Consider the following 19,115-nt stretch of genomic DNA (forward strand, 5'->3'; position numbering starts at 1 on the left):
ATATTTGACTTTAAACTTGTCTCTTCTACCTTTTTCTTTCTTTTTTTTTTTTAAAGAGGAGGGAGAGAGAGAGAATTTATTAATATTTATTATTTTTTAGTTTTCGGCAGACACAATATCTTTGTTGATATGTGGTGCTGAGGATCGAACCCGGGCCGCACGCATGCCAGGCGAGCATGCTACCGCTTGAGCCACATCCCCAGCCCCTCTTCTACCTTTTTCTATCTTGAATGTCTGTATCTAATAGTTGTCTTAGCTTTTTGCATTTTCTAATTGAAATACCTTTACTTGACATTTTCAACCATTTTCTATCTTATTTCTATCTTCTAGTCCCCCCCCCTAAGGTTTGTATATTCACCCTTAGTTGCTTTTTTTCATCCTAGTTTTTTTTTTTCTTCCTATTTTGTGGGTTTAAAATTCTTGTCTTCCTACATCTTTTCTATCTTCCTACATCTTTTTGATCTTTTTTTACTTTTCTGTACTCTGTCTTTAAAGTTTTTCACTTCAAATTTCTAATATTCTTTCTCCAAATTGCTTTTATCCTATTATCTTCCCATTTTCATGGGTTTTCTTTCCTCCGTCATGAAGGCATCTTAACCACCTTGTATTTAACCTTTAACCTTCCATATTAAAATATATTCCCACATCTTGAATCTTTTTATATCTCTTTTTTCTTTTTTCTGCCATGAAGGTATCTCAACCACCTTCAATTTAACCTTTTAAAGCCTTCCAATTATCATCTATACTGTACTTTTAAATGTACTTTTTCACCACCTACAGCTTCACTCTTTTAAACGAGGCTTAATTCTGTTTAAATCGCTTAATGTTAGCTTACATGACTGCCATTCAACTAAAGGCTTTTTTTTTTTTAACTCCATTAAGAAGCTTTGTCTCAATCTGCCATGTACAAATACCTTTTTGTTCTTTCTTCCTTTAAAGTAAGTCTAGTTTCCTCAAAATCTTTTTAAGTGGCATTTTACAACTTTTTACTTTACCACAGAGATTATCTCATCTAGAAACATTTCTTTTTTTTTAACCTTCATATTAAAATATATTTTCACATCTTGAATCTTTTTATATCTATTTTTTAACCATTAACCCATTTTATAAATTCACATTCTGAAACAACCCTTATAAAAGTTTTGAATTTAGACAAATTACTCCACTTTAATAAGATGAAATACTTTCATGTTTTTTATGGTACTATAATACTGTAATTGAAACCCAACTGAAACTTCTTATACTCTTTGAATATAAATTACATCTGATAGAATCTTAGCACTTAGTAACCTTGTTTCAGCAAAGACACAGACCAAAGCAATATTAAACTTTTTTTCCATTTACCAATTTATGAAAACACATATAATGTTTAGATATATTACCTTATGTAACTTTAACACTTTAGCTTTGTAAATTAATCAGATGTCTGTAAAAACCAAGATCTTAGACAAATGTAGTAAACAGAACTAGCCATCTCTTTCTTGTTGAAGTAAAATCCTTCTACAGGATACCATGATGGTCCCATTGATATACTTAATATCTCCTCTTTAAAAAGCCATGGGTTACATTTTTGTACTCTATCAACATATGCCCTAATTGTTCTTGGCCTTACTGGGGTGCCTCCTTACTCTAACAATTTCTCTTCCTCGGGGGTGAACAACTTCAAACCTTGAGTCAACCATTTTTCCCAGTTTGCCTGAGAAAGTTCTAGGAACAGGCAACTTTAAATAAAAACAAAATAAATCAAAACAAGAACACATTGTTTTTTGAAATGGTCACCCATTCTCTCGCCTTCCCTGAGGGGCGAGCAATTTCACTTACCCCAAAGCTTCAGAGGCTCCATGTACAGGCCACCGAATGCTGCAGTCTGGCTGTGCACAAAATCATGAGCCACTCACACCTTGTAGACTCAAAGAGCAACTCTTTATTCTCGAACTGTCACCAGGAAATCCACTGGCCTCCACTGGGCTCTGTATCCCAAAATAGTCTCTCAATCCAGGGAGAACTCAAATGGGAACTCAAGGAGAGGGTGCCCCTGAGGCAGCAGGATTCACCTATTTCCAGCAGGGTACACCTTAAACCTGGAACCGCCCTAAACCCAAGGAGCAGGATACTCCCTATTCCCAGCAGGATACACCCTAAACCTGGATCCGCCCTGATCCTTGAGCAAGGTCACCTTTCACTGTAAATGACCAAGGCAAGCCCATTTCCACAATGGAGAGTCCTTCCTCTAAGCAACATGGGGTAGGCCATGTGTCACACCTACTTGGCTAATGGCTCTCACCAAAAATTGTTTTCATTTTTAGATATTGAATATTTGGAGACAATGTCTTTCTCATTTTCCCGAGGTCTTGAGAAACTGATGTGACTCCATTTTTGAGAAATCAGCCCCTACCTCAGAGCAAAGCCTGCCCAAGGAAGGGGGAGTGGCTCTTATCCTTGGAAAAACCCACAGAGCACTCCTAGGCTCATACCCACCCTGCTGAGTTTTTGTCTGCAAATAACAGGAGAGATCTGAGCAGCCAGGTGTCCCTGACTCAGTGAGGCAAGGTGAGGAACCATAGCAACCCCCTAGCAACCACCAATCAGCATGAGACCGGGAAAATACCTGGGATGCCAGATGACCTCCCAGTATTTTATGGTGATTGATAACATGTTGGGAAACCATGTAGTTCAGTATGTACACCCCTCGTGACTTAAACCATTCTCAGCCCTTCTTCTTATTTATTTATTATTTCCTTTTCTTTTTTTTATATTTTGTATAGTTGTAGATGGACAGAATAAATTTATTTTGTTTGTTTATTTTTCTGTGGTGCTGAGGATCATATTCAGTACCTCAAACATGCTAGCAAGTGCTCTGCCACTCAGCTACAATCCCAGACCCCCTTTTAATTTTTGATGAAGACCAGTCTCACTAAATTTCTGAGTATCTTGCTAAGTTGCCGAGACTGGCCTCAAACTTACCATTTCCCTGCCTTGACCTCCCTAGTGGCTGAAATTATACGTGCACACCATCACACCAGCAGTTGGAATGATTTTTGAAGACTTATCATCCAATTTCTTTCCAAATGGAAATAGTAATGAAAATCAGTTTCCTTGCTTTTGTCCATAGTTTTGAAATTTGTAATCATTACTCTTCCTCTTTGCTTTAGTTGTGTAATATTATGAAAAAGGTATTTAGTATATAATACAGTTTCTTATGTATATATTTGTAAAACTTCATAGCTTGGTAGTTTATCCACTTCTTTATTAGATAAACTTTGTTTTTCAGAGAAATTTCAGGCTTATATCATTTATTAGCCAGTGTTCTCTAGAGGAACAGCATCAACACGAAGTGTGATTATAAAAGGGGATTTATTGGATTGGCCTACTTGACCCGAAGCTGGATGTCCACAGTGGCCTTCTGCAGCTGGAGAGCTTGAGAGTAGTAAGTAGCTGCAGAGTCCAAGAGGCTGAAGCTTCAGAACAAGAGGGATCAATGGTGCTGCTCTGGTCCAGACCAAAGGTTCTGGAAACTCCCTGGAGAATCACTGGCAGAGTCCACTTTGGGAGAGTGAAGAAGGCAGAGTCTGATATCCTCAGACCATTGCAGTTGCCATCAAGAACCCACTGAGAAGAAAGGGGCTTGCTCTGCTGCTTCTTCCTTCTTCTTCCAACTTTTGTTCCACCCAAGACGCTGACCTATTGGATGGTGCTGCCTAGCTTAAGGAGGTTCTCCAGGTTGATTCGCTGTTCCACATGTCAGTCATTTGTAGGCGCAACCTCATGGACACACCCAGAGGCCTGTTAATCACAGGTATCTCTTAGTCCAATGGGGTTGACAATTCAAATGAGCCGTTACATATAGTATCAAACACCCTTTCTCCACACTGTTTTCCACATCTTGCATTCATTTTGGATGCTTGTTAGTTACTGAACCAGTGTCCTCCATTTTATTAAGAAAGTGGATGAAGCAACTGTTATGCCAGATTCATGGAATCCCAATAGACCTCCAGGAGCTTAGTCTGATGCAATCACACAAACAAGAGTCTTTATTGCAATATCGAGCCTGGACTCACAACCGTTTCTGACTCAGCAGTCCCAGGGAGTGAGTCCCCGTCCTTTGTCCAGTGAGATTTTATAGGTTTGTGGGGGATACTCTATGCGTCACAACATCACACAATAAATCATCCCATACTGCGGGAAAGTCAAACAACAACTCTTAACATTGATTAGCACATTCAATGGTGGGAAAAATTTGGGTAGGGGTGATTGGTTAGTGCAAGAGGGGGATTCATTTTAACTGATTGGTTTAGGCCATGAGGGGTGTACATGCTAAACTACCTGGTTTCCCCACATGTTATCAACCACCACAATAAACTACTGGGGGTTATCTGGCATTCCAGGTATTTTCCCTGTCTCATGCTGATTGGAGGTTTGCTAGGGAGTGCTCTGTGGTTCAGCCCCCTTCCCTAGGACAGGCCTTGATGTAGAATCTGCTGTTATTTATTTATTTTTAAAAATGGAGTCACATCAGTTTCTCACAACACCTTATCATCAGCTGAAATCCATCCTTTATCTTAGGATTCCTCCTCTGTCTGGTGTGATTGTGTGTGTCACGTACTGTACATAATAATGTCATGCAGAAGAGTTTCACTGCTCTGGGAATCCTGTCTTCCACCTGTTCATCCCTCCTCCCCAGCCCTTCCTACCTCTCTGCTCCCTAAGTTCCTGGCACCCATCAGTTCTACTAGTGCATCTGTAATTTTTAGGCTTCTGGAATGTCCTTGACTTGGAATCTTACTGCACTTGGCCTTTCAGACTGGCTTATCTCACTTCCCAGTCTGCCTTTAAAGGTGCTGTATCTTTCCAGGCTGCAGAGCTCACTTTCTGGGTGATATTGTTTGGTTGGTTAAACTGCAGCTTGTCCATTTAGCATTGAAAGGTGCATCTTCCTTGCTTCTAGCTTTGGACAGTTATGGATATGGCTGCTGTAGTCACTGCTGAAAAGTTTTCTGTGCATAATTTTCACCTCATTTGCATAGACACCTGGGAGTGTGGTGAATTAATTGTAGTGTGCACCATGTTTATCTTGTAAGAGCATGACTGTCTTCCAGAGAGAGTGTTCTTCTCTCCATTCACATGAGCAAGGGAAGGGTTCTTGCTGATTCATGTTTTCACTGTCTTTCGGGGCTGTCATTGTTTGGCATTTGACCACTCCAGTGGGTATCTGGTGGCACCTAATTGTTTAACTGGAAGTTTCTTAATTATGTCCTGATGAACATCTTCTCACACATGTATTAACTGTCTCTGTTTCTTGGATGAGTGTCTTTCCAGATCTTTTGTTCACTTCCACATTGCTTTCTTTCTTACTGAGTGTTCTTCCTGCATGTTGAATAACAATCCAGTGTCATGATGTGTCATGAAAACATTTTGTCCAGTTCTCCAGCATGTCTTCTCATTCTCTCAAGTGTATCCTTTGAAAAACACAAACTTCATTTTGATCAAGTTCTATTTACAAGTTTTTCACTCACAGATCATGTGTTTGATGTTGAAGATGAAGCTGTCATGCCAGCCCAGAATTCTCTGTAAGTACTTCTGTGTCATTTTAGTGAAGTTCTGAAGTTTGCATTTAGTACTATGCTGTATAGGCAATTTTTTTGGTGCTGACAAGTGATCCCAGGGCCTGCTAAGTGCCAGGCAGGTGCTGTGCTAGAGCTGCAGCCCCAGCACTGTGTCCTACTTTAACATTGAGACTCCACTGGGAGCTGATTCTGTGACATTTGTGAAGTGAGAATGCTTCCTTTCTTTGTACATTAGTGTCCAAGTGTTTTGGCAGTATTTTCCTAGAGAGTATATTTTCCATTGATTTTCCTTTGCTCCTTTGACAAAGATCAATGGAATAGATTTATACTGTGCCAAATACCACTGTGTCTTGATGATTGTAGATTTTTAGTAGTTCTTAACTTCAGGTAGTCTTCATCCTTTGAACTGAGTGTTCATTACTATGTTCTGGATCTTTTATTACTGAAGAAATAACTTAAAAGAATTTTGATTAGGGTTATATTGAATCCATAACTGAAGTTGGTAAGAATTGATGATAGCACTGAGGTTTCCCATGTGTAAACATAAAATATGTCCATGTGTTTTCCTTGTCTTTGATAGTCTCATTGGAAGTTAGCAGTTTTTGTCATACAGATTTTTATCAGATTTATATATGAGTATTTCTCTTTCATTGGTGCTGTATAAGTGGTGTGTGTTTGTTTTGCTTTATGGTTTTGTTGCTGGGTGTTGGACTCAGGGCTGTTCTACCATTGAGCTACATTACCAGTCCTTTTAATGGTTTTGTTTGGAGACAGAGTCTTGCTAAATTGCCCAGGCTGGTCTCCAAGCTGGGATCATCCTGCCTCAGCCCCCTGAGTGGCAGGGATCAGAGGCATGGCCTCCATGCTCAGCTTGCTGCTGTCAACAGGATAATAATTGCCCTGTTTATTAACATGACAACACTGATGTCAGGGCATTGCTTTTTATGATTCTTTGGGGAAATCCACATAGAGTAAAAGATCATGCTGTCTCTCTATAAAGACATGGTGTTTTTCTGAGCTTGAGTGTTTTTTCATTATTCTTGATTTTTTTCTTTAACTTTTCATATAATCAATATTTATTATTTAGCTTTTTGTTGTGATGGATAATGTTAATTGGTTTTCCAATTTTAAATCAGCATTGCATAGCTGTAATAATTCCCTCTTGGCTGTGGTATATAATTTTTTTTTAATTTATTTTTGTACTCAATAAAGTAATGTTTGAGGAATCTTGCATTCATAATCATGAGAGTCATTCATGCTTTCCTTTTCTATATAATACTTTTCTTTATCTATCTAATTTTGATAATTTGGTAACATAGAGCTCAGAAAGAATTAGGAGGTTTTAACTCAACTTCTGTGTTCTGGAAAAAAAAAAGTAGAAAATTGGTGGCAGGTTTAAGTGTCTCCTGGAGGCCTGTTTGACATGTCAGAGCCTTTGTGTGTGTGTGTGTGGGGGGGCAGTAATTAGTTTTTGAGCCTGTTTTGTGTATTTCTCCTTGTGTGTAAGTTGTAGAAGATTATTGATAAACCCAGTCTGATTCCCTCTTTAAAATTTGGAGCCATCTCACCATAAAGACATGAGAAGCTAATTTCAGGTTTAGTATAAATTACTGCAAATTCTGATCTTGCTTGGAATGTTTGCCCGTGCCTTGAACTCACTCATGCATGGCTCTCTCTAGGCAGATAGCAGCCCTCTCTGAAATTTTAGTGACACCTCATAAATCTTGGCCTTCCCTGGCCAGAAAATGACCCTCTCTGAGGCTCTAATGACCTTCATAAATTCTGACGTAGAGGCCAGCAAAAATGTAAACTAGCCTTGTGTTATGCTCCTCAGAGTTTTGTTATCTGTAATTTCTCAAACTCCTCTTTGGTGACTTTCTGGGCTATAAAGCTGGGCTGCAAGAAAGCTCCAGAATTTATGAAGGTCATTAGAGCCTCAGAGAGTGTAATTATCTGGCCAGGGAAGGCCAAGATTGATGAGGCATCACTAAGTTTCAGAGAGGGCTGCCATCTGGTCAGAGAGACAGGCATGGGAGAGTTCAAGACATGGGCAGGCCTTCCAAGCAGTTTAGAGTTTGAAGTAATTTATAGCAAAGTTGAAATTAGATTTTCATGCCTTTGTGGCAAGATGACTCCCAATCTTAAAAGAGAATTAGGCTGAGTTTATCACATGCTAGGGAAGCACTCTTGCACTGAGCCATAAGCCCAGTCTCTGTCCTTTGTATTTTGGGCCTTATGTCAGTTTATCAGTGATGCTGATGTTCATGAACAGCTTGATTTTGCAGACTGCAGATTTCCTGATTGTGGTTTCATCAACACCCTCTCTGTTACCTTCTGTGCTTGATTTAGGTTTACCTTGCCCTTCTTTCTGTGGTCTCCTGAAGTGCAAGTTTCAATGGTTGCTTTAGCTCTTCTTTTCTGAAAGGTGCTTTGGATGCCTTAGATACCAATGAGGCATCCCCTGTGCTGTTCTCTACAGATTTCCTATGGTGGACTTTTGCATTTCATTTCCTTTAAAATGGTTACCTTTTCTCTCACCTCTTTTTCCTGATCTGTTGAGTCCTGTGCTTCACCTCCCTTTGCCTGGAGGCTTTTCAACTGCTTCTGATCTGATTTCAGCTTTAATCCCATGTTCTTTGAGCATACATGGGCTTTCACTGGTGTTGCACGCTCTCACGGGTGTAGTTTAGGGCTCAGAATGTGCCTTATCCTGGGGGGTGTTGCTGTGACCCTGAGAACTTGGTGTGCTTTAGCTTTGAGTGAAGGCCAGTGAAGCCCTCCTGTCTGCTTCTCTGTCCCCATGTCTGTCCTGACAGAGTTGAGCTGATGTCTCCCAGTAGAAGTGTGGATTCGTTGTCCTGGGCAGTTCTGTATGTCTCTGCCTGATGTGTTTTGACTTTGTTTCAGGTGCATGCTTATTAAAACTCTCAGACAGTTAATTGAAAGTTTAGCCTAGGGAGGACACAGGCCTGTAATTACAGTGGTCGGGAAGGCGGAGGCAGGAGGACTCGAAGTACAAAGAGAGCCTCAGTATCTGAGAGAGCCCTGAATAAATTACAGAGATCCTATCTCAAAACAAAAATGAATAAATAAAATGAAAAAGGGCTGGGAGTGTGGCTCAGTGGTTAAGCCCCTCTATGTTCAAATTCTGGTACAAAAAGAAAAGAGAAGAGAAAATTTAACCTAGGCATTTTGGAGCCTGATCTTTCTCAGGGTTGGTCAATCTCATGTATTATTTTGTGTGGAGCATTCTTTGTATATTTTGTTGTTGAAAAGTGAATGGAAATGTGTTCTCCCCTTTTCTCCTATGGTGCTGTTCCTGTTTGGAAGGCTTCATGCATTTCCTGAGTCGCATTCCTCACACTAAAACACTCAGGCTCACTCCAGGGGAACTGGGCTGTGTGAAATATTCACACAAGAGACACAGATACCTTTTTCTTTGGGTTCTGTGATGCTCCTCTGACCTTAAGAGGAGAGAGAGAGAGAGAGAGAGAGAGAGAGAGAGAGAGAGAGAGAATGAATGAGAACTTTTTGAGCCCTTTCACTGAGGAAGAACCATTCCAATGAGGCAAGGGGTCAGGTTTCGGGGGCCTGAGACTAGCTTCCTGATGTCTGTGTCAGCAGGTTGACTGACATCTAGGAAGGCCACACCCAAAGTCACAGCAAGAGATGGGGAGTTTCCATGGACCATTCTATCCCAAACAGGGCAAAGGGGTAGGATTACAGAAGAATAGGTGAGTGTAGCTCAACCTCAGGGGTGACACCTACATCTGAAGACATGCCTTTGACTTCCTGAGCTGGGACAATGTCCAAGTGACCATGAAATGTAGTGATCTGTCAGAGCCTCTTGCTTCAGGACTGGAAGGTGGGGGGTCATTAAGAGTGGCTCCCCACATATTTCCTCTTCCTTAATATTTGAAGGCAATTGGGAAATTATATCCTTCCATCACTGGATTCGAGGTCATCATGATCTACTCTTGAAACACAAAAGGCATTAGTGCTTCAGCCTTCCCACAAACCATGGAACAGAGGGCTCAGTCACAATATTTATTACAGTGGCTTTTTAGAGCATTTTAACTCAGTTCTAAGTTTTGCATCAGCATTTATCTGACTATGAAAGATCTTGGAAGTAATTTAACTCAAACATTAAGAAAATCCACATGTTGTAAGTTTGGAACAGAGCCATAAAGACTGTATCACACAAGCAAGCAATAATATTTAAAGTAGTCACTTCAAAGATCATGAGACTGGAGCTGGCCTAGGTCTGCTTTATTGGCATGCACCTGTTTCAGGCCCGAACATGAACTTCAGAAGAGTGCAGCTCTGAAATACCTGTAGGCAATAACTAGTGATGCCATAAGGTGAGTTTTATTCATACAGGCTTCAGGATATTCATCATCCTTTCTCTTAATTCTCATATTTAAGAAGTCTATTAGGTCGGTCAGTGGTGTAAATATTCTGAAGGCAGAAGATAAACATCCAAACATCCTTTTGGGTGCCATCTCACTGAGGGTTAGGGTATTACCAATCAACCTCCAGGTGCCAGGCATCCTCCTGTACTTGCTCTTGTCTATTCTAGGAGACCAGCCTAAAATGGATCCACTATTTCTAGACCTCTTGTGTCATACTGGCCAGACATTTGCATAATACTTAGGAATACTCAGGAAGAATACTTAGGAAAGGTGTAAGTTTCTATTGTAGAATGATCAGGGCAAGGATGCATTGGTGGATATTGTAAAGAATAACTGGCCTATACAGAAAAAAAATCTATTAATCTTTCTGACAATTGTTCAGTTAGGGAAATATAGTCTTAATCTCTAAGGACCAGCATGATTGGCTGCTTTAGGTTTCTTACATGCTGTCTGTTTCCAAAAGATATACCCAGTCAGCCTGTTTACCACAAGATCAACATGTGGGTATAGCTGACCATGGCAGTTAGGAGAATTAATCTAGTTATGGGTGGACTTTCTAGTCCACACTGTAAAGTATATAAAAAATGGACCACAGCTTAAGTAATGGGAGAAGGAGAGTTTCCATAATTCCAGTTTTTTTGTTTGTTTGTTTTTTTCTCTTCCCCTGTAGGGGAAGGGAACACACTGGTAGCTTGAGATGAAGGAGAAAAAACTGATTTTTCTTTCTTTCATTAGGAAAACATAGAGATGGCAGGCTGCTATGATGAAGTGCCAGATCCACCTTGTGATCTGGTGGTCACCAACTACCAAAGAAAAGAAAGAACACAGCTCCAGAGACAAAGAGCTGAGAGAAGGCACAGAAGGGGCCAGCATGGGGAGCCCTAGGTGGTACCCAAATTCGCTGCCCTCAGCTCCCTGCTGGTGGGTCCCTGGGGGTAGAGAGTGGCAGGAGGGGGTGGGGCTTGATGCAGGGGAAATGGAGATGCTGGGGAAACCACCTGAGCTGAGGGCCTGTGACCTGGGTCTGAGGAGTGGAAAACCAACAGGGGTCACCCAGAGTGTTCTGGTGGGTCACCCTGAGCCTGGTCTCATTTCTGGCGGGTGATTCACACTGCCTGGACTGGGATGTGGGCTGGTGGCCCAGTCCTGGTCCCTGGCTCCCAGGGGATGGGGGAGGGGTGGGCGTGATGGGCTCTTCCCCTTCCCCTCCCCTCCTCCCTGCCAGTGCCGCCCCCACCCAGCCCATTGGAAGGCAGCCTGCTGTCTCACCATCAGCTCAGCTGTGCCTCAGCATCATCTGGGCCTGGCGATGTGGTTGGCACATCAGCTGGGGGTGGCCCATCTGGCCCCTGAGACTGGAGGAAGGGAGCTGGCCAAGTGGGGTGGCTCCTGGGGACAGTCAGGCACTGCCTCTTCTCTTACATTCTTGGCACCATCCTTACCAAAGAAGACGCACTCGTCCACCACACCCGTCACCCCCATACATGCTTCACAGTCCCTGGCAGTGGGGTGGGGTGGGGTGGGGGGACTGTCCTCAGGCCTGGAGGGCTTGGGGTCTCAGCCCGGCTGGCGTCATCAGACCTAGGCAGCAGGAACTCCATGGTGCTGGGAAGGGCACCCTGGAGGGGCTGATGAGCTGGTGTAAGTCACAGGTGATCTTGTCCTTGATTCCAGCCCCAGGGACCTGGGCTGCCAGGGAAGGCACAACCAGCCAGGCCCCGCCTCCACTGGGTAGGCTGTGTGGCGAGCGGGGCTCCCTGCCATTGGAGACAGGAAGGCAGTGCCTACCTCACTAAGACCTGGCCCTGGCGATCCTCCTGGCAGAGGCCCTTGGTGGGAGGGCTGTCCACCGGGCCTCAAAATGGCCTACTGCTTCAGCCACACGACTGCAGTGCCCACCGCCAGATCTCCTTGACACCCCAACCCCTTAGGTGGTCCACCTTGCTCAGCAGTCACAAAGACCACAAGCCCTGGGGTGGTGGGGCGGGACAGCTCTGCAGGGCCAGGGCGGCCCTCTGTTCTACCATCTCTATGACAGAGAGCAAGTCCACATCCTTCCCTGCTGAAGTGGGGTCCACTTCAGCAGCAGGGGTCCCTCCTGGCCTCTGGGTCCTGAGGAGCTTTGGAGGGTTCCAGACAGCTTGGCCTTGGAGCTCCTGTCCCCCCTTGTCTTTATTTAATAAAACTGAGTCAAGGCTTGGCGTAAGCCATAGCACTGCCAGTTTAGGATATAGGTAATAGTAAAGTATTTAAACACTAAGAAAGAATTATCTTTTATGCATTATTGCAATTTCCCAGTATAGACTAGTTGATCCATCCTAACAACTTAAAAAGAACTCTCAATCTCTTTGAGAGAAGGTCTCCAAATATCTCTGTATTTTAGAATATTATCCTTTCAGGACTGGGGATGTGGCTCAAGCGGTCGTGCTCACCTGGCATGTGTGGGCGCTGGGTTCAATCCTCAGCACCACATAAAAATGAAGATGTTGTATCCACCGAAAACTAAAAAATAAAAATAAAAAAATTCTCTCTCAAAAAAAAAAAAAAAAAAAGAAAGAATATTATCCTTTCAATAGGTGTCTCTTAATTATCTTTTAGAAAATATGATGAAAGTTACTTCCCAGTGGAGGGAATAACATATAAATCTTACCATAGTTTTTGTGGATAACAGGTCTAGTCAGAGAACTTATATCAATGAATTTCCAATTTTGCAACTTTTATTGCTCAAAACCAATGTGTGACTTTAATTTAAGAATATCAATCTTAACAAAATGTTCTCCCGGGGCTGGGGATGTGGCTCAAGCAGTAGCGCGCTCGCCTGGCATGCGTGCGGCCCGGCTTCGATCCTCAGCACCACATACAAAGATGTTGTGTCCGCCAAAAACTAAAAAATAAATATTAAAATTCTCCCTCCCTCTCTCTCTCTCCCTCTCTCTTAAAAAAAAAAAAAAATGTTCTCCCAAATCTCACAATTATCCAACAATAGTAATATATAGGAATTAGCAGAGTATTTGAATCGGTCAATTTTAGTCCTCCAAGGAGAATTGTCAAAATTGGAATCTAAGTCAGCAGTTTAATATATTTAGTGTTTAGTCAAGGATGTGAATTTATTCACCAAAATTAATCCTTGCCTGAAACAGTAAAAAATCATTAGGCAATAAAGACCTTCTTTAACAAAAATAAACTTAACATTTTAATAGGTCTTTATCTTGTCAAAATATGGGCAAATATTTTAGCTCATATCAGCATAGTAAAATTAGGGAAATACCCTGAAATATCCTTGAATTAATCAGTTAAATTTTTATGGTCAATCCAGTACATATAAATGTGCTTCTCAATTGTTTTAACTTTCTATGTCATCTGTCTAGATAACGATGTAAAGATCTTTCTATTTAGACAACTACTTTTATCATTAAAATCTAGAATATAAAAACCTGTTTCACCCAAAGATGATTCCTTTCTTCTTCTTAGGACCTCCTATGTGTGCTTTCTCTCTGTTGAAGCATCTTTTTCTTTTAGAGTTTTTCCTAGTTATACTTTGGAACAATTTCTGAAAACCGTAGTGTCTAAGCAAATTATTGTACTTTCATAAGAAATGTCTGAATGAAAATACAGTTAAAGCCCTTGGATATTCTTATAGACAAAGTCATATGTGTTTATTCTAAAAGTTTGTGCAGTAATTTGAGATTACTTGATTATGTTTTGAAAGTAAATTTATAGTAAAATTCATTCATCTCAAATATCTGTAACTAAAAGGCAGAGCATCAGGTAAATGCATGTATAAGAAATATATAAATTATATGTTTTCTGTTGAAGAAACACAATTAGATAAATATAAATTAATTAAACAATTTGACATGTTAATTATTTTATGGATCAACAACTATAGGTTATTCAAAGAGCATAACTTGTAGTTGTATTAACTTTATGTAACCACGTGGTTCTTAAGATCCTTTGGATCCATTTCAATTTATTTTTAACTAAGAGTGCATTCTTAACTGTGATTCACACGATGTAGCTGAAATAAGATCCTTATGTATATTTTATTCTTTTTGACAATACATAAAAATGAGAATAAGGATTTCTTGATTATCACAGGAACATTGCCGGCTTTTGTTCCCGCAATAAGCAAATGCATTCCCATAACCTCCAAAATGAAAAGCAAAATATAAGAGGCATATGTTTGATATCTCTTATCAATAGAACATTATTTAGTTACAACCATAGAGAAAAGTCAGGTTGTGCAACTCAAAAATCACTTAAACTTGGGCTGCCACACAGTAACCTGTGGAATTCGACTTTTTCCTGAAAAAGATGTCTTTCCTTAGCATTTACAAGTGGGGATTCTTAAAAGTGCAGGCTCTGTAGTTTCAGGATCAAATCTGTGTGAAACAGGAAGGCAGGTTAGTGGCTGGGAGGCAGGACCAGAAGTCCTGTCTGAGTGACAGTGGAAGGACCAATAGGAAGCCTTGGAAATGCGGGGGCGGGACCAGGAAGTCCACTTGGCCAGCCAGGCTTTGGGCGGTTTCCATGGTGATGGAAACAGCAAGGGTCCTGCTGCCCATTGTTCAGGGCAGAGGCTCCCTGAGCTTCCCAGTGGGCCGCCTTGCATTTGGTTTGTTCCTATGAAGCCTCATCTGGAGACCTGCACTGCTGTTCACACTCTTGCAATTCATGGATGTTCTCCTGTATGATCCCTTCACAGTGCCCTCCTGTCTTTTGTACTTTCCCTGGGAGCACATGGGTCCTTTAAAACTGAGTTTGAACTGCAGACACCAGTGTTACTCTCAGATTTTAAGGCATTCTGCATCCAGGCCAGGTTGCTTAAGGGTTCAAAGCACTGTTGGCGGTGGCTCTAGTTACAGACACCACAGGGAGCAGTGGCTAGGCTCAGTTACAGTCTTTCTGATCCATAGGACAAGAGTGTAGCAGAGGTTCAGAACCTTCTGAGTATTCACAAAACAATAAAAATATAAAATTCACTTCTCTACAGGTAGAGAATCCTTGAATCAACTCTTAGCACAAAAATTTTCTTCCCCTTTTCTCACTGTCCCAGCACAGACTTCTAGTACATAAACCCCCCAAAATGTTTTTACCTAATGGTTCAAAACATAAAGATTCACAAAAACAATCCCAAAAAGTCCACAAAAGCACTTTTCCCATGGGAGAGGACTGAACTTAACAACATATCCCACTAATCATCTTAATAACTCTTTACATTTATTTAGAGTCTCTAGAATTATAAAAGTATATTTTCTCTAAAGACAGAATATTCTCAAATATTTTAAAGTTTAACCTCACAGATTTTTCTTGTGTCTAATTCAGTTACTTTCTACAATTCAGCCCACAATACTCTGCAATCCGAAGCATGCTTAACTTCTGGAGAGAAATTCCAAATGCACTAAATTCATAAAAATCACTCTGGAGTGGCCATATGGGCCACCAATTGTCGCATTCCTCACACTAAAACACTCAGGGTCACTCCAGGTGAACTGGCTGCATGAAATATTCACACAAGAGACACAGATATCTTTTGCTTTGGGTCCTGTGATGGCTCCTCTGACCTTAAGTGTCTGCAGAAAGAGAGAGCACAACAGAGAGAGAGAGAAAGTGCTGGACCTTTGTATTGAGGAGAAGCCATTCCAATGAGGCAAGGGGTCAGGTTTCAAGGGGCTGAGTCTAGCTCCCTGATGTCTGTGTCAGCAGGTTGACAGATATCTAAGGCCACACCCAAAGGCAGAGCAAGAGAAGGGGACACACAAAGGGTGTTTCCATGGAATATTCTATCCCAAAAAGGGCAAAGGGGTAAGATTACAGAAGAATAGGTGAGTGTAGCAAAACCCTGTGGCTGACACACTTACACCTGAAGACATGCCTTCGACTTCCTGAGCTGGGACAATGCCCAAGTCACCATAAAATGTAGTGATTGGTCAGAATCTCTTGCTTCAAGACTGGAAGGCGTGAGTCATTCAGAGTGGCTCCCCGCAAAACTGCTTTGTCTGCGGTGTGTGTGGTGAATTGGCTTGTGTTCAGTCCATTTCTAGACTCCCCTGAGTGCCAGTGTGGTGGGACAGAAGGAAGCTTCAGCCGTTTGGGAGCTGCCAGGCTATGGATTTACAAGCTGCCACCCAGCAGCTCTGCTCTCTGACCTTTCACCCTGCAGGCTGGCAGCAGACAGGTCCCTGTAAGGAGAGAACCAAGCAGCAGAAGCAGCCCACAGAGTAGCAGGGACAGAGCACCCCCTCTTTAGGTTGAGTGCCGCCAAAGGCCCTGGCCTCTAAGAGCTGAGTCCCGAGGCGGTGGATAAGCATGTGTCCCTGTAAGGGATATCAAATAGATGGCACCAACTCCCCTGCCTCAGTGTTCTCAAAAGTTTCTTATGCTTAAAAGTAAAGGCCCTGATGTGCTCAGGCTCAGGCTTTGGGAGTTGTTCCTCTGGGCTCTGCTGCCACTACTAAACTGTTGCTGCCAGATCTCGGTGTCCTTGCCCTCATTTGCTGCTTCACCAGAAGCAAGGAAAGAGCAGTGGCAACAGCAAGAGCGCAGTGCTCTGGCTCCTCCAGGGAGCTGTGCTGGGGCCTCTGCTTTAACACAGACTGGTGCTGCTTCAGACTCTGCTGCTCCTGCACTGTGCCCACCCAGCCTGGAGAGACACCAGTGCTGAGCTTGCAATGAATGCAGCTCTTGATCTTCTCTGAAAGGGTTTCTCCTGGCCTGTGTGGGCTTCCTTACTTCCTCTGTATACCTAGGTATTCTTATTTTGGGGCACAATACAGTGGAGTGAACCCAAGTGTTTTTAAACAATGAGCCAAATCCCCAGCCCCCTCTATTTAAATTTTGTTTTCAATTTTGAGACAGGGTTTTGCTCAATTGCTTAGTTGTTCCCTGAGTTGCTGAGACTGGCATTGAACTTGCAATCCTCCTGCCTGAGCCTCCTGAACCTAGGTATTTTTGAAACCTGATTTTCAAAAGAAATTCTCCCTCAGCTTTCTTCTCTAGACTTCAGGTGGTGTTTGAGTGGCAAAACAATAATTTGCTACTATTCCTATATGCAGGCTGTGGGTTTAGTTAACTCTTTTTAAGGAATTCCACCTACTTTTTCACAGAGATTTCTTCTGACTTAGAACAGTGAGAACCTTTTTAAAATTTCTTTAAGATGTTAACATAGTTAGTTCTGTGATGAATTTAATGGAAATTAAAGAAACTTGGAAAAGATCTGCTGTGTGCAGTCTGTAGCCAGTGACTAGGGTCTCATACTGGGAGGTCACACCCATGTCCTGCACCAGAGAGGGGCTTTCTGAAGGGTGAGTGAAGGTCACACCCTGCTTGCCGCTCTCCACTGTTCTCCAAGACTGCTTCATGGAGCTGTGGAGAACCTCTTGGGGCTTTCACACATGATGATGTTCTTGTTCTAATGGTTCTGCTTGTGTGTGGAACTCGGCATGTGTGCGGAACACTCCCTCTCTCTGGAGTCATCATCACCTTGGATGTAAATGATTTTCCTTCTTGCAAGGTCCATTGACTATATTTGTGGGAGTCTCTTTCTGGGCTCTGTTCTGGTCTTTGTTGTGGTAGTACTCTGAGGGTCCCAGACTCTGAGTTGCGTCATGTTGGTGTCTATTTTGTTCTTTTTTCTTTTCTGCTTATCATTTTTAGAAAATTGTTTAGCTTATTTTTCTATAAACGTAAATTTTTCCTAGACACAGTGGTGAGTGCCTATAATCCTAGCTGCTGGGGAGGCTGGGGCAGGAGGATTGTAAGTTTATAAGCTAGTCTCTGCAACTTAGGAGGCCCTGAGCAACATACAACACCCTGTCTCAAAACATCAAATGTGTCAGGAATGTGACTGTGTGGTTCTGCTCCCCTGGATTTGATCCAAACTGTGTTTTCGGTTATTTATTTGTTTTTGAATTTGTCACACATAAGTCAGTAAATAAAAATATATTTCTTTTAAATTTCTGAAATGGGTTTTAGTCTTCACACTTAAATGTACAGTAAATCACATTTGTCTGCAGAATAGAGGGAGGAAGTACTTGCCACGTAGATTCTCATTTGCCTGGACCATCATTGTGTTCTGTCCCCAAGACACCTGCTGTCACCCATAATTTTTCCATGCCTTGAAGAAGAGCCCACTAAAGGCTTTCTCTTGGGCTTCTACTAGCCTCTGTTGATACTGTCCTGCTTCAAATGTCATGTGTCTTAAGTCCTTGAGCATGGTTCTTTGTGAGTGGCAGGGTTGTGTTCTGGTAGGTGGTCCTTTTGGCTCTTCCACACTGTTCAGAAATCATAGCCTGCTTAGAGACCCACATGGAGTGGCCTGTTTCACAAGCAGTCAGCATGGGATAGTTCAGGATTCTGGCTGCAAACCTGCTGCTTTAACACATCCTGGAAGTGCTTGTGCCTGAGGTTTCCTTGCACCAGCTGTGCTACAAGAATAAGGAATCTCTTTCATGCCAGACCAACATTGTACATGTGGCCTATCTTGATCAAAGTGTCCTTGAGCAGAACGGTGGTGTGTGTCTCATGACTGTACATGATCTGAGTGAGACATCTGCTGTTCAGAAGAGTTTGAGAATCATTGGACATTCATGGTTGCCACAAGGTTTGGAAAAGGATTTTCTGCTGTCTGTTAAGGAAACTGTTTTTCAGACCTATATCATTTTGTAAGGCTGTTGTTTGGATAAGGTGACATCTTGGGGTCATCGAGTTTTTTCTAAGACATATGCCATCTTTCCATACACCCCATTCTGCTTTGACATTAACCACTAGAAATTATTATATTGTTGTGTTTATTAATCAATGTGCTTGATTACTAATGGGTAAATTTGTCCTGGAGTAAAGCTCCTGCAAAATTCTAGTTGTCCTCAGTGTAATCACCCAAGTTGAGCTCAGTCCCCAGTGAACACATTGTGACAACCTCTGTGGAAGATCGTCTAACTGCTGTCTATGAGGGAAACTCTTTTGCGACTCCATACTCTGAGGGTGTGGGTTGGAGCTGATTCTAGGCACTTCTTTAAGGATGGAGAAATTTACTTTCAGAAGGAAACAGGAGATCAGTAAATACCATGTTGTCTATATTAACTGTGGAGGCCCAGTGAGCCACTGTGGTTGGCAGGATCTGTCTCAAAGGCTAAGTTTT

At 42.1% G+C, this 19,115-nt stretch overlaps 1 protein-coding gene across 1 annotated transcript in view; it reads left to right on the forward strand.

The window, feature by feature from the left end:
* Positions 1-19,115, forward strand: part of LOC308638968 (uncharacterized protein) — a 164,059-nt gene that overhangs the window by 139,690 nt on the left and 5,254 nt on the right. The window lies entirely within an intron of this gene.

The sequence above is a fragment of the Spermophilus citellus genome (genome assembly GCF_964194105.1).
Source record: "Spermophilus citellus genome assembly, chromosome: X".
NCBI lineage: Eukaryota > Metazoa > Chordata > Mammalia > Rodentia > Sciuridae > Spermophilus > Spermophilus citellus.